Raw genomic sequence first — 15,121 nt, forward strand, 5'->3', positions numbered from 1 at the left:
ACTCTTGAAAAATGAATCTGGTCCATTGGAATTAGTCACAATTCCTTGAGAGAAAGGAACAAACAAATGAAGGTTGGCTCTGTCTTTTTTTGAAGTGACTTGAGCCTTCCTCTGCAGGGTTCCGCCATATGATGGCTCCCAATTTGTGACCGGCCCCCTTAGGACCTCCCTGCCTCCTCCAATCTCTTGTCCTCCTGGAATCAGAGTGGGAATTTGCATATGCAGATCTGACTCTGTCCTTCCCAGTTCCCCAGTGGCCTTGGGAAAAATCCAAATTCCTGAACACAGAATACAAGGTGCTTTGTGAGCTGGCCCCTCTTCATTCCACTCACCTTCCGCTTAGCACACACACCCTGTTTGTGGCACACACTGGGTCCTGGCCGGCCACTTTCAGTTCCTTGAATTTATTGCCACCAGCCTTTCCCTACCCCTCTCTCTTCACCTGGCTCACTCTCACTCAGGTGCATGCCTCCTCCTAGCCACCTGTTTGTTCCCCCAGGAAGGGGCCTTCGCTGACCGCACTGATCCGGATTAGGTTTCCCTCCCAGATACTCCCACAGCCCCTTTCCATTCCTCAGTAGTCACACTCAGTGACGCCATGTTGTAGTGGCTGATTATCAATGGATCCTAGGACTTATCACAGAGCAAGAAGACAGAAGGAACGGATTCAGGTGAGCTGTGCTTGTCCATGACAGGCAGACACTGTCCTCTCCAGATAACGTTCTCCTTGGCTGCTTCTTTTGGATTTGTCCAGGATGGCTACAGGACACACAAAGACACGTTCCATCCATGACCTCGGCTCACTTGACCCCCCCCCCAACTCACTATTATTCAGGCAGGACATGACCATCCTGGTGAGTTCAGTGCCCAAGGGCCTGGAGCTGTCCCCACTGTTAGGAGGAAATGAAAGGGATGTTCAGTAACACTTGTCCCTTAAGGGCTTGGGATCCAGAGGCCTCCCACGAGTCCCTAGAACTCATCTGTTTCCACGAAGAAAGAAAAAAAAGATCTTTGAAGAGCAATTTATACCTTGTATTTTCACAGTAAGGAAAAGGCAGAACAAATCTATACAATTGGTCCTTCCCAGGGTCCTCCTTGATATTAAAACGGAGGATTCCTGTGGTCAAAATAACGCGTGATGCAGAGAATCCTCTTTCCTTGGCAATCTAAATAAAGCCTTGGATAATTTCATAATTTCCTCATTATATTCAATTCATGGCGCTTCAGTAAGATTTACGTGCCATTTGCAGAACGCAAGCTCTGAACCTAAATAAATGTTCCAAAAACGAAAATGTCTTTTTTAATTTTCAAAACAAAAACAAATTTATAGCACTTTTCCTGCTGGAAAATAAAATGTGCTCATTATACATATTCAAAAAACACAGATTGTGCATAAAAACGAAAGTAAATAAAACTCCAACTCTCAATACCCAAAAGTACTCGGTTATATTTTTAAAACTTCAAGCCAGGCTGAGTTTTGCTCAGTTCTTCCCATCAGGACTTCCCTCAGACCTTTCCACAAATAGTCCCTTTATCTAAAAGAAATCTTTGGTCTTTCTAAACCCCTGCCTTTGATCTTCTGTGGTCCTAGCTTAGACATCACTTATTATTCACTATAATTAATTGTTAATTATGATGCCATTGGTATGTGACATCATGCAATAAAATACAGTAAGTATGCTGCAACATAATACAATATTATCTAATAATTATTGGGTGTAACTTCCTCCAGGAAGTCCTCCCTGACTTCCCAGGGCTAGGGCGGTTAGCCCTCCCTTGTGCTCTCCTAGGACCAGCCACAGTACTATTCACCCTGAAATAGTACAGTCACTTGACTCTTATCTTTCTCCCACGTCTGTAGGCTTCACAGGGGACGGGTCACTTCTATCTAAGTCACTGCTCTAATAAGTGCCCAGGGCACATCCGCTATCTCTCTGACCAAGGGACAACTGTTCTATAAACTGCTTTGTTCCTCGACTATAGATAGTGGACATAGTTCTGTGTTAATCAAGACAGAGCTATGTTATTCTAAATGACTGCTTTTCATTGCTTGGGAATCATAGCTTCTTTAACCAGGCCTGTATTGACTGCTGCCCTAACATTCTTCCAGAACTTTGGGTACAATAGGAATCATTGGACTGTGAATAAGAATCTAAAGAACTCAGATATGAGGAAATTTTTTGAGGGGAGGGCGCAAGTGAGCAGGGGGCAGAGAGAGAGAGGGAAAGAGAGAGAGAATCCTGGGAGGGGCAGAGAGAAAGAGAGAGGAAGTGAAGCAGGGTTCACCTGAAACGAGGCTTGAGCTCACTGGATGTGGGAATCGAACTCCTGAACCGTGACATCATCACCTGAGGTGAAGTCAGATGCTTAACGACTGAGCCACCCAGGTGCTCCCGATAGGAGGAAATTGAATGCAAGAGTGTTCTTACACTTTCCATCTGCTCCAGAGGTCTTTTGTTGTTTTCTTCCTGGGTCTTAGCTACGTGTTCATGATTAATGTTGCCAGACCCATGACCTTCAGCTAAGTGTTGCAACACTGTTTTAAAACACTTGGTATTTCCTGAGCATCTGTCCACTGCTATTTTGTGATGTCAGACTAGGAGAAAGATGCCATCCTGAGATAAACACTTTGTCTAAAAGAGACCGTGAAACCCAGATAATCCACATGCTGACAAAATAAAATTGACCTTTTTCGTACATTACCGAAAGTCCTCAAGGACTTGAGCACCATTCCCGGCCTGAAACAAAACAGTCCACCTATTTCCTATTACATTCGGTTGACAGAGCTCGTCTTGGAGACCCAGGACCATGCCAGGTACTGTGAGCATGACAAGTCATACTTTCTGCCCTGGGAAAGTTGATAGTCCCGTTTAATGACACGATGTTCAGATCATAAGTTCTGGCCCCCCCAAATTCAATTCACAGCCCCACAGATGTGCAAACACACTTGCGTTCATGAACAGACGACTCACCTTCTCCTGGAAAAGCAGATGAATCAGTATGATGGCTCTCTGAAAACCAATTCAACGTCTTAGGGGAAAATCACCAACTGTGATGAGAAGGGGGTCTTCGGGGCTAGTGAGCCAACACATGAGGAGGCTGAGCAAGGCTGAAGAGCATCATTTTTCTCTTGAAATGTAAGGATTATCCCTTCTGGCCATGTTGGAAGGTAGACACACAGCTGAGTAGTGACTAGGGCTTCCAAGGTCATCAAACAGCTTGGCAATGACACCAAATATTTCCAGATTCCCTGCCCCTGAGATGCTCAGAGTCTCTTCACAAATTTTTTAAGTGATTAAAACAACAACAACAAAACCTCCCTAATGTATCAATACAAGTAGCTACTGGTGTGCCATCTCTGTAGTGGAGATGATGGGAGTCCAATAAGATTGGAAGCAAATGGTTGGACATGCAACCGACCTGCATGTTTGACCTAATGCCCTTTTTCCCTCTGAACTCAATTGAAATTTTCTGCTTCCACTTCTGATTCAGTTGCCTGCTCTGGCAAAAACCGTGTGTGTTCAAAAAGTTCCCTATGTGTCCCCCAACACTTCCCAGGCTCCCTTAGAGTGGGGTCAGGGCCAACTGAGCAGTTCCCATCAATAGACAACGAGCAGAAGCAAAGTGCGTCACTTCCGGGCCGAGGGAGTTCAAACAGATTCCTCCGCTGTCGCTCTTTCCCTTGATATAGCAACCTGGGACACGAGTGGTGAGATGGGGGCCTCACACGATGGAGGGACAGGGGAGCATGGATCCAAGTCCCTGGATGGAGAACTCCACTGAACCTGTGTCAGACTCTATGATTGTGAAGTCGACTTTTGTTGTGCTAAAGCCACTGGGACGCTGGGGTTTCCTTTTCATCATAACACAGCCCATCCTATCCCTGCCAGATGCTATCCACCAGCCACTCCTATCCCCTCTTTCCATCCTGGCAAAGTCGCAACATTATTTGTGGTTCATTCTCCATGGCCACATGATCAGAGTAGTGGCTCCCTCCCCAACCCCAGGAGGGTGGGTCGTCAATTGATCTCAGCAGATTACAATGGTTATATTTGCCTTGCCAGAGATTGAGTTAGGCTTGGGGATGTGACACTATTCTGGGCCAGGAATTATAGGGGAAATCTCCAGGGAAATGCCTTTCTAGGCATTCGTCACACATCTTTGGGTCTTAAGATGCAACAAGAATGATGAGGAAGTGATGCATGGTACCATAGCTGCCATTTTGCAAGCATGAAGCTGAGGCAGAAGCCAACATGGTGAAGATGTCGGAGAAGAAATGTGAAATAACACGGGTTCTTGTAATAACTGAGCCAGATGTTACCCAGCTGTGCAATCACTCTCTCCTTTTTATTATTTGAGATGTGAAAACCACCTGCCATTCAAGCCCAGCAGTTCTCAACTGTAGCTATGCATTAGAAGAAGATGAGCAACATAAAACATTCCAACACCCCAGTTTCATGCCCAGATATTGTGGCTTAATCAGACTATGGTGGAGCCACGTGTTGCTTTTTATTTTAAATTCTCAGGTGATTCTAATATCAGAGTGACAGAACACTGTAAGAGTTTAACCTTCCTGAGGATAGGAACTATGTCTTTCCGGTATCTGATGTGCCTGTGAGCAGCAGACATACGGCCTGGTGTGCACACAGGCTCATCTGTAATTGGAAAACAATGATCTGTAAGAGGATAACATGGGCTCCTCTGTGCGGAGGTACATTTTCTCACAAAAGAAAAACCAAGCCGCATCTTGGAAAGAGAGTGGCCATGTCTGGTGGCAGGGGCCTGGGAACGGGTCAGGAGCGGCTCTCAGCTAAATGTCCCTGTCCTTCAGGGCTCGTCGTGCCCTTCACTTCCTGGCACCTGCCTTGCTTCTTTGTGCCTTCAGTGTCCACTCCTCACACTTCCCAGGCCTGGGCTGTTATCCTGATCGTGTCTGGCTGGGTCTTTTCTATGCATGTTTGAAGCCTGGGAGAGTGAGATTCGCCCATATTACCACCATTCAACAGAGAATCGACACCAACCTGGTGCTCCTTTACTTTGAAGTATCCAGATCCATAAATAAATTACTACTTTACTTGATGCTAAGCATTCAAAACCTGCACAGGTGAGTGAAAGCAGAGTCTGGGGGTGCCTAGGTGGCTCAGTCTGTGACGCTTCCAACTTCGGCTCAGGTCATGATGTCACAGTTCTCCAGGACCTGGGGCAGGCTTCCCTCCAAAGAGAGCTTCCTCCTTCCCTCTTCCTGCTATCTCAGAAATGGAAGAGAAAGCCCTGCCTTCCAGCCACCTACCCGTATTTCCTCTCCCTCACAGAGGAGCACAGAGGTTCAAACTCTCTACAGCTGTCTGCCCATTACTGGTACATTCCAACATAAGCTCAGGCTGAGCCTTACGGCACATCGGCCCATAAGAATTCGTGACGGATGCCTATCACCGCTTACCGTGCACGAGGCACTGGGTATGAGCTTCACGAGCATGCTCTGAGATCACGTTACTACACCCATTTTACAGTCAAGGGGACAGGTACAGAAACAGTTAAGCAACATGTCTGTCATCTTGTCACTAAGATAGCCGTTCACCATTGCTGTTGCAAAAACCGCCAAAACTCCCTCAAAATTTAAGCAAGGCTCAACTATGCATTTCTTTTCCTTTGGCTATGTTCCTCCTGCTCTGCCATCTACTGCGTGTTGATGTTTCTGGATGTTTCTAGGCATCTGTTTCTGGTGGTCGGCTGGTTGTTGGCTGAGGAGCCTCCATTAGCCTCTGCATTGTCTCTCACCCTCCTGCAGACTGGCGGTCGGTGGCCTGCTCGCAGGGGAGAAGCGATGCTGCCAGTAAACGTGGGTGTAAGACCTCTTCAGGCCTGGCCTTGGAATTGACACAATATCACTTTCCCTGCATTCTGTTGACCGGAGTAGGTCACAGGCTAGCTTAGGTCCCTGGGGTGGGAGATAGACTCTGTTCCTTAACTGGAGGAGCACAGACACACCACAGAGGGCATGGATTTGGGGAAGCCATTAATCTACCACAGCTAAAGGTGCTGGGACTGGATTGAAGCCCAGGAAGGGTAGACTTGAGCCCTGGGTTCATTTTTTTTATAAACTATTTTATGTGTGTTTATTTTTGAGAGACAGAGCAGAATCAGGGGAGGGGCAGAGAGAGGGGGAGACACAGAATTCGAAGCAGGCTCCAGGCTCGGAGCTGTCAGCGCAGAGCCCGATGCGGGGCTCGAACCCACGGACCGCGAGATCATAACCTGAGCTGAAGTCGGACGCTTAACCAACTGAGCCACCCAGGCGCCCCAAGCCCTGGATTCTAATCATTACATACTCAGGTAGCTGTTCACACTCCCAGATGTCCAGATCCCATGGTGTTGGTTTGAGCTCCCCAGGAATTTTCCTTCCAAGTCAAACCTCCTGGTTATTTTGCAAACATATGCTCAATGTCACATCAATAAGTGATAATTTACACCTTAGCTATTCCAAACGCTGGAGCTAACAGGAGGGGAAAGTCAGCCTCACTGCTACCTAAGTAAACACTGTCTTTGTGAAAACTCAGGCCCCAACAATCACACCAACAACATCCATGGGATTATGTGCTGTGGTAAAAAGTAAAAAGTGCTAAAAATTAAAGTGCCACTTACACAGAACCGCAAGAGAAGCCTCTGAATGGCGAAGAATTTTTAGAACGGCCGCTGTCCCCTTGAGTGAGGGAATTCGTCCGCACTGGAGTACCGGGTCCCTGGACTGACAGCTCAGGACTCAGACTATAATTTCGAAGAGAACTTTCACCCCAAACTCCATCATATAAAGACTGCTTGATGTTCTTGAACTCTCAGCACAAGTGCACTTCATTTTTCTTCAAATTACCTCCAAACAATCACATTTGTATTGCGCTCATGTCCTGTAATCCAAACCCCATTCCTCCAAATTGTCTGCAATAAGAAACATGACTAACTCTGTCCCTGGGAGAATCGGGTTTTGGTTTTTTTTTTGTTTTGTTTTTTTGTTAGGGTTTTTTTTTTTTTTTTTGGACGTGTGTGTTGACATCTTTTAAGCAGATTCCTACAAATTGAACTTGTTACACGGTCTGTAAGTGCTACTTGGAATGTGTGAAGAAATCCTTCCTGCCATCAACCCACAGAGAACATGAGCTCTTGCCCACACCCTGCCCTCTCCCCTCTTGGACCATATGGAAGTTTCCAGGTAAAGTTGGACACGCCCAGAACACCTGTGCTCACACCCCTGCGTCCCCTGTCACTGCGCTGAGCGTTCCAGCTCCAGCAGAATGCCATTTAGTGAGCAGTTCCTGGGCTTCTCATGGTTTTCAAGGTAGAGGGAAATTTTGCCTGTTTGAAAAACACTTAGATCATCTTTCTCACATCTTATTTCTCTTTCCCCTAAATAAAAATATTAGAAAAATGCTAGAAGCCTTATTTCATTGAGGGAGAAAAAGGGAGGGAGGGAGATTAAAAATGAGAACCCCCTCCGCCTAGGTGCCTTAGTCAGTTAACTGTCCAACTTCGGCTCAGGTCATGATCTCACGGTTCCCCGGTTCGAGCCCCGCGTTGGGCTCTGTGCGGACAGCTCAGAACCTGGAGCCTGCTTCCAATTCTGTGTCTCCCTCTCTCTGCCCTCCCCCTGCTCACACTGTCTCTTTCTCTCTCTCTCTGTAAAACAAATAAAGATTAAATTTTTTTTTAAAAAATGAGAACCCATATTGGCAACCAAATGGATTTCAGTAATAAAAGATTTGAATTATCTGGTGCTACTAATATCGACTCTGATCTAAACATTCCCTTCAGCCCTTCCCAATTTCAGGTTGGTCCTATGCCCCTAGTTGCATAGAGCACCACCCATTTGCTCCCTCTGTGCCTTTTCACAGAATGGTAGCCCTTCAGAAAGTCTCCCCACCCCCTCACACACACCCCAAACCCTGACTCTTCAGCACTGAGCTTGACTCCCAGTGGCTCACTGATGCTAAAGCAGGTTAGCCGCTCAAGTCCTGGCTACAAGGCAAGGCCTGTGCTTCAGGGGAGCACTTCTCACATGCAGAGGATCATCAGCACCACTGGGGGGGCCCCTCGCAATTTCAGATTCCTGTCCTGACTTCGAATCTCCATGTCATTTTGTTAATTGGCCAAGGTTTGAAATCAGTTAAGCAGAAAACCTTTGAGGAACGAGACATGGCCAAAAAGACAGGAAGCAAGGACTGTCCTGGGAGGGCTCAGAGAGGCCCCCCTCCCACAGGCCCTGTCCACTGCCCAGACTTCCCAGTGAGGACCCTGGTGGCCTACGAACACGAGTCATTATCAATTGCCGTCACTCTTATTTTATTTTAAATCTTAAATCCAAAATTGCCAGGGGCACACAGAAGAAAGCCTTCCAGTAAGACTCCGCATTTTCAAATGATTCTTTTTTCTTGCCTTTTCTCCCCCTCACTTATTAGTTTGTGATGACCTGAGCAACGACCAAGTTCCTCCTTCCCCAGCAGCTCAAAGAGTAACAGGGAAGTGTGATGGAGTCCACCACCACAGGCAGTCATGGCGACTCCTGACCCTGGTCTCTCTGCCTTGGTTGCCTAGAACAATGAAGGTTGGTTTTTGACACCAAGAGACAGTTAAGGGGGTGCCTGATGGCTCAGTCAGTTAAGCGTCTAACTTCGGCTCAGGTCATAATCTCATGGTTCATGGGTTCAAGTCCCGTGTCAGGCTCTGTGCTGACAGCTTAGAGCCTGGAGCCTTCTTCAGATTCTGTGTCTCCCTCTCTTTCCTCCCCTCCCCCGCTAGCACTCTGTCTCTGTCTCTCAACAATAAATACATGTTAAAATTTTTTTTAAAAAGAGAGACATTTGGCAGCATCTGTAGACATTTTTGTTTGGCACAACTGCTACCTAGTGGGTAGAGGCCAGGGATGCTCTTCAATGTCTTCCATGCACAGGACAGTTCCCCAGAACAAATTATCCAAACCGAAATGTCGAGAGCACCTAGAATGGGAAGCCCTGGCATAAAACTATGTTTTGAACAGTACTTCATCAGCAACTATTCAACTTCATTTAGTTTTAATTTTTTTAATGTTCATTTATTTTTGAGGGGGAAGCGCAGAGAGAGGGGGAGACACAGACCCCAAAGAAGGCTCCAGGCTCTGAGCTGTCAAGCACAGAGCCCAACACGGGGCTCAAATTCATGAACTGCGAGATCATGACCTGGGCCAAAGTCAGATGCTTAACTGACTGAGCCACCCAGGCAGCCCCAACTTCATTCAGTTCTAAATGAATGAATCCATTTCTAGCCTGATGGTGAAATAGTCAATATGCCAGATGAAGAATGCTGAAAACCGTATATTCACTCACTCAGTGACTGTCTTAAGCTCCAATTATATGGAAACATCAAGCTGGAAAGAGGGGTCTAGAGCAAGGAAAACATGGTCCTGCCTTCATCCTGCCTGAGCTTACCTTCCACGAGCAGAGTCTTCTGCCGACTCACCACATTATGGCCCTTGTTGGGGAGATGCGCACAAGGCAGAGAAGCAGCTAAATCACAACCATAAGCTATAAGGAAGTGAGAGAGTGAGCAAAGATGGAGAAAAGGGCTCAGTCGGGGCTTCCCTGAGGAAATGCGGTTGGGGTTAAGCTTTCCAAGAGCATATCTGAAAGTCATGGAAGGAAGGAGTGGGGTGCATACCAGAGTCTAAGGTACGTACCTGGGAAACAAGAGTGGCACCAGAAGAGGCTATGGTAGGAATGCAGAGTCCAAATCATAAGAAACATTCATTTGGGGGACATTAAAGGGGTTGGACCAATTATGCGGTTGGACCAACTGGAGCTTGGGGTTATGAAAGATCAAAGTTACCTCCTAGTCCACTGGCCCCCAACCCTGTTTGCACACGAGAATTCCCTGGGGAAATTTTTAAAACTACCCATCTTCAGGCCCCATCTCAGAACAAGGAATCAGAATTTCTAGGGATGTTTGCCGGGCATTAACGATTACTTAGAAGCTTGAGAAACAGTGTCCTAAGCCATCACAATACTCCAGATCCGCATATACCTCTATAGTCTATAATTTAGTCCATAAACGTATAACATAGGATGAGTAAAGATTAAGTTACCCAGAGGCAGCTGCAAACTTCCATGATGCAGAAGGGATTCTATGCTAATGTGTGAGGGTTAGTCAAGTGTATTTATTAGCAAAGGGCCTCTCTCCAGCTTACCAGCCTATGATAGGTACAATTCTAACCTTTATTTCTGCAAAAGTACAAATAACTCCAGGACCTTTAGAATATAGTCAATCCCATAAGTTTCAAAATCTGAAAATGGCAAGGATCTGCTATAATCAAAGAATGGAAATGCTAAGGCAGAAATCAGATTTATGTGACACAGCAAAGCTGTGGTACAAGAAGGAAAAGAAAAGTGGAACCAAACAGCAGACTCTGGGCACGTGGAGGGATGCTGGCTTTTCAAGTCATTTCAAGGGGAATAGGAATGGAGTTCGTTTCTGAAGTTGGTAGTTTCAAATGTTGCCCAGAATTGCAAATAATTGATGAAGTTAATGTGAGATTACTCAGTGTAGGACTCCCAAGCAGAGGGCATAGTCTTCTACTGACTCACCCCATTATGGACCAAAATAGGTGCTTAACTCTAACCGAATGTGACAGAGATAATTGCACATCAGATTATCATCTATCCTGAGCACCACCCTCATCAGAACCCACAACTTTTAAGCTAAAAAAGACAGAAGAGTGGAAAGAATTTCATCACCACTTACTAGGTCCAACAAGACAGATAACTCAATAAAACAAAAGTGGTTCCATGCCATCAGCTTTGTGCCGGCAGATTAATTCATTTGCTTCAGTTCACCACACATGCAACACTATTTATTAGAGACACCTGGGAATTACAGTATGTCTCAGTAGAATTCCTAATGGTTGAGCCTGGTCAAGGTCACCGACAGAATGAGTGAGACATTACCAATAATCCCTTTGGTATTGCTTATAAAAGAAAGGCATGGGAAGGGGCAAAGGAAAGGAAGAAAGCAATGCATTTGGCTACCCAGTCAGGCCCCTGTCTCTCCAACTTTTACACAGAAGATTAAAATAAACTGTGGATCTTTCCAGAAGCTTCTATCTGAGGATGATCTCAAAGTACTATGCTGAACTAATATTCTATGATTCTGCAACACTGGCTATCTAAGATTAATGGAAACAAATAGAGCAACAGATAGTAAACAAGCAATGGAAATACTAAGACATTGGGAATATTTTCACCAAAAAATAGACTGATTTTTATTTTCTAATTCCAGTTCTTTGTAAAATCAAAACAGCAGGAAGCCTTTAGGAATCCAGTAATCTATAGTATCTCAAAGGCCAAACACCTCTAATGAAATAAATTTCGCTGCCCATCTTTTCCATTCCATTTCCATTCCATTCCACTGAGAATTAAGGGTCAAATCACTGTTAGGATCATAGATTATAATATCTCCGACTAAATAATAAAAATTTCTCCACGCAAGAGAAAACACAATAAATATTTCATAAGAATTGCTTCTTATTATTTTTTAATTGATAATTGATTAATAGTGAGTGGTACTCAAGGCATTTTGGACTAAATGGCAAATTATGACTTACAGCACTCATCAGGAAAACTCTATTTAATTATAGATATCTGCAAGATGTGCACGTGCACTGTTTGATTTACCTTTAAAACACATTCCTCTAAACTCAAAGATAGATGCAGATGGCATTTACAGAAGGGACACACAATTATTTCCAGACAGTGAGGTATTTTGTCTTTTTCTGGTTATATTTACAACTCCATCAGGAAATGAATGGGTGGTGGGGTTTTTTTGTTTACATTTTATTTACAGCTCGATGAAGCAAATAACTGTAATGTTCCTAGAAGGAGGCCTGCTTCCAACCAAATAGGCCACTGCCCTTTCTACTTAGGAAAGCTTTTGCTCTGGACAAGAATAATTACCTCAACAAACAGCAAATCAAATAATAACCTTTTAATAAAACAACAAGCCTGCATACTCTGTATATGGTTCCTGAACAAAAAAACATAATCACTAACATAACAGTATTGGGGATGGAAAAGAGCAGATAAATTCAGTGAAATATATAGTCTTGGTGACTAGGAATGTGATTGCTTAGCTCTTGGCAGAGGGAGAAGAGAGGACTGAATGATGCTGTTTACCAGGTTACGGAGTATACATGAAGGGAGGTAGTAAGTTCATTTTCAGATGTTTAAATATCAGATTTCTACGGGGCTTCTAAGTGGAGACATATCCAATAGGCTGATGGATGTAAGGTCAGAAGTCCTTACAAGATGCACTTGTAAGAAGAATAAAGGTAATAAGCAGTGGGAAAGGGTTCTCTGATGGGCCCGTGTGGACGGCGCTGTGTACCCAAAGAATGCGAGGCCGCTGCAGAAGGCGCATGCTCCACTTTCACCACAAGGGGGCAGGACAGAGTCTCCTCCACCCTGGGACCCCTTGCCCTCTGGCTTCCTGGTGGAGTTCAGTTCCTGATTGGTGGCCCAGGATACCAACTGTTACTGGCAAGATGGTTCCCAAGGAGGCCCTACCCATTTGCCCTTCCCTCCTTGAATGGAGAGTCAGGCTGGCATAAGCCGCTTTCCTCTGAGCAAGTTAGTTCTGACCATCTCAGCCCTGGTGACAGATTAGTAAACTCCTTTCTCCCCTGTCTAAACACATCCGCTTATAGAGAACTAACGTGTGCCAGAGGTGAAGTTTTCAAGGATGTCACGCGGACATTTGGTCATCAATAATTCCACATGCCTCTGCATGTTTTTGTCTTAATGTCTTTCACAGTTTATAATTGCATCTGTATGTGATTATTCGATTAACGTGCCCCTTGCTATTTCTGTAAGGGCCTGTGTCTGTGTTGCCCATTGTATTCTTGTTAACATTTAACACTGAAGAATATAATATTAGATGCCTACCGTGTGGCACATGCAATGCTGGATCCTAAGGATATCCAGTTGGCCGGGACCCAGTTTCTAATTTCAAGTTGCTTAGAGCCAATGGGGGGCTCCAGGATTGTCCTCCTGGTGAGCTAAGGACGTGGATTCTGACTCTGGTGAAAAGAAACCCCTTCCAGCCTCCCTGAACCAGCCTCTGAAGGGCCCCTCGAGGTCTGTCCCCAACATTAAATCCAAGGACAACGCAGCATGGGGAGAACAGAGCTCCCCTAAGTCATCATGCTAGGAGAAACCTGAGATGAATAAAGCACTTCGGATTGCTCTTATAAATATAATATTTCCAACCTAAGTGAGAGAGAAATTCTACTCGTTTCAAGAGTCTCATTTGGCCCCTTTCATTTGGAGCTGTGAGACGCTTCTGCGTCACTGCATACCCAGAAGGCACCGTCCATCTCCCACGGCAAGCACGGTCTCATACAACAGCCCCATCAAAATGAGGATTGACATGTTTGTCCTCAAAATTATGAATTTTCAATCTTTCTGCTCAATCACAGGAATTGTCATGAATTCATATGAGGAATTAGAGACCTAACATGCGATCAGAAGTGACTGGTCTGGCTGGTGGGAAGAAAGACATTCTACATACTGAATATTTAAGTAGTTTAACACAGAATATTTTGTTTGGCTACTTTCTACTCCTATCAGAGAATTCTGTCATTAGAACACCCTTGCTGTCAGATTGAGCTAGTTTTTCTGTCTGACCCTCTCTCTCTCTCTCCATATATATATACATATGTACATATATATATATACACAGAATTGTATTATATATACGTATATGATTGTATTTTATATGCATATATAACTATATGTTCTTGAGGTATAATTCATATATCATACCATTTACCCATATAATAAGTGCAGTTCAATGGTTTTTGGTATCCTCACTGACTTGAGCAATTACCACCACTATCCAATACCAGAACATTTCATCACCTCACAAAGAAAGCTCATAGAAATGAAATTATATGATATATAGTCTTTGGGACAAGCTTCTCTCACTTAGCATAATGTTTTTAAGGGTCACTCACATTTTCTTATCCATGTGTAGTTGACAGACGTTTGGGTTGCTTTCCATTTTGCCTATTATGAACAAAGTTGCTATGAACATTCATACAGAAATATTTGTGTGGACATGTCTTTATTTCTTTTTAATGTCTATATCTAGGAGTAGAATTGCTGAGCCTCATGGTAACTCTATGTTTTGCCTTTTGAGAAACAGCAAGACTATTTTCCAAATCATTGGAAATTCCAGCAGAAGTGTTTGAGGATTCCACTTTCTCTGCATCCTCACCAACACTTATTATTGTTTGACTTTCCTATTATTGTCAAGGGGCGTCTCATTATGCTTTTGATTTTTAGTTCCCTTATGGCTAATGATGGCCATGGCTTTTGGAAGCTTAAAGTTATGGAGTGTGAGTCAGACATTTCCACCCCCTACATCAAAATACAAACTACATTCTGAGAACATAAACAACTATATAAAGTCAAGGGATCTAGGAGGTCCCTATGTTATCAATAGGACCTGAAAGTACCATCAGTGATCTTAGGGGAGACACTGGAAGATGTAGTCAAGATGAACAATGGATGGAAAATCACGTTCTTGGGCTTCCAGAGATAAGGGAATCAAGAGCCTCACCAGAATTCCAAAAGCAAGGAGACTCCAGCTGAGGCTTTGACAAACACCACCACCCCCATTTGCTCAATTCATGTCCTTGTGTGCATGATCTCATGAGGGAAAACATCAGAGCCTGATAAGACAAGTGGGAATTTGGTCTTGCTGACTTGCCTCGTGGTAAGATCTGGGTGAAGTTTGAGAGGGGCTTACCCAAAGCCCCTTTAGAATCTTGCTTTGGTCCTAAAGGGGCTGTGGACCGATGATCAGGTCATAAGAAGATGGTCCCAGGTTGTGAGCCCCAAAGTGGGAAGCCTGTCCTGAGCCTTTCAGTCAGAAACTTCTTGGACAGCAACCCAACTCTCACCAACAGCTGTGGTCTCAGCCACTATTAAATAGAGTAAACGGTAGTGTGCTCCCCTCTGCTGTCTCTCACTGGTGGCCTCACTGCAGGGAAGGAGGCACAGCCAAGCGAAGGCAGAAGGCCAAGGCAGGGCTCCTAGTCCTGAGG

At 44.7% G+C, this 15,121-nt stretch overlaps 1 long non-coding RNA gene across 1 annotated transcript; it reads left to right on the forward strand.

Moving 5' to 3' along the window:
* The first annotated feature begins 419 nt into the window (after positions 1-419).
* LOC115285886 lies at positions 420-3,319 on the forward strand. Its single transcript, XR_003905735.1, has 2 exons — positions 420-671; positions 2,926-3,319. It is a non-coding gene; the product is annotated as an uncharacterized LOC115285886 (long non-coding RNA).
* Positions 3,320-15,121: the final 11,802 nt, after the last annotated feature.

The sequence above is a fragment of the Suricata suricatta genome, chromosome 2, assembly GCF_006229205.1.
Source record: "Suricata suricatta isolate VVHF042 chromosome 2, meerkat_22Aug2017_6uvM2_HiC, whole genome shotgun sequence".
NCBI lineage: Eukaryota > Metazoa > Chordata > Mammalia > Carnivora > Herpestidae > Suricata > Suricata suricatta.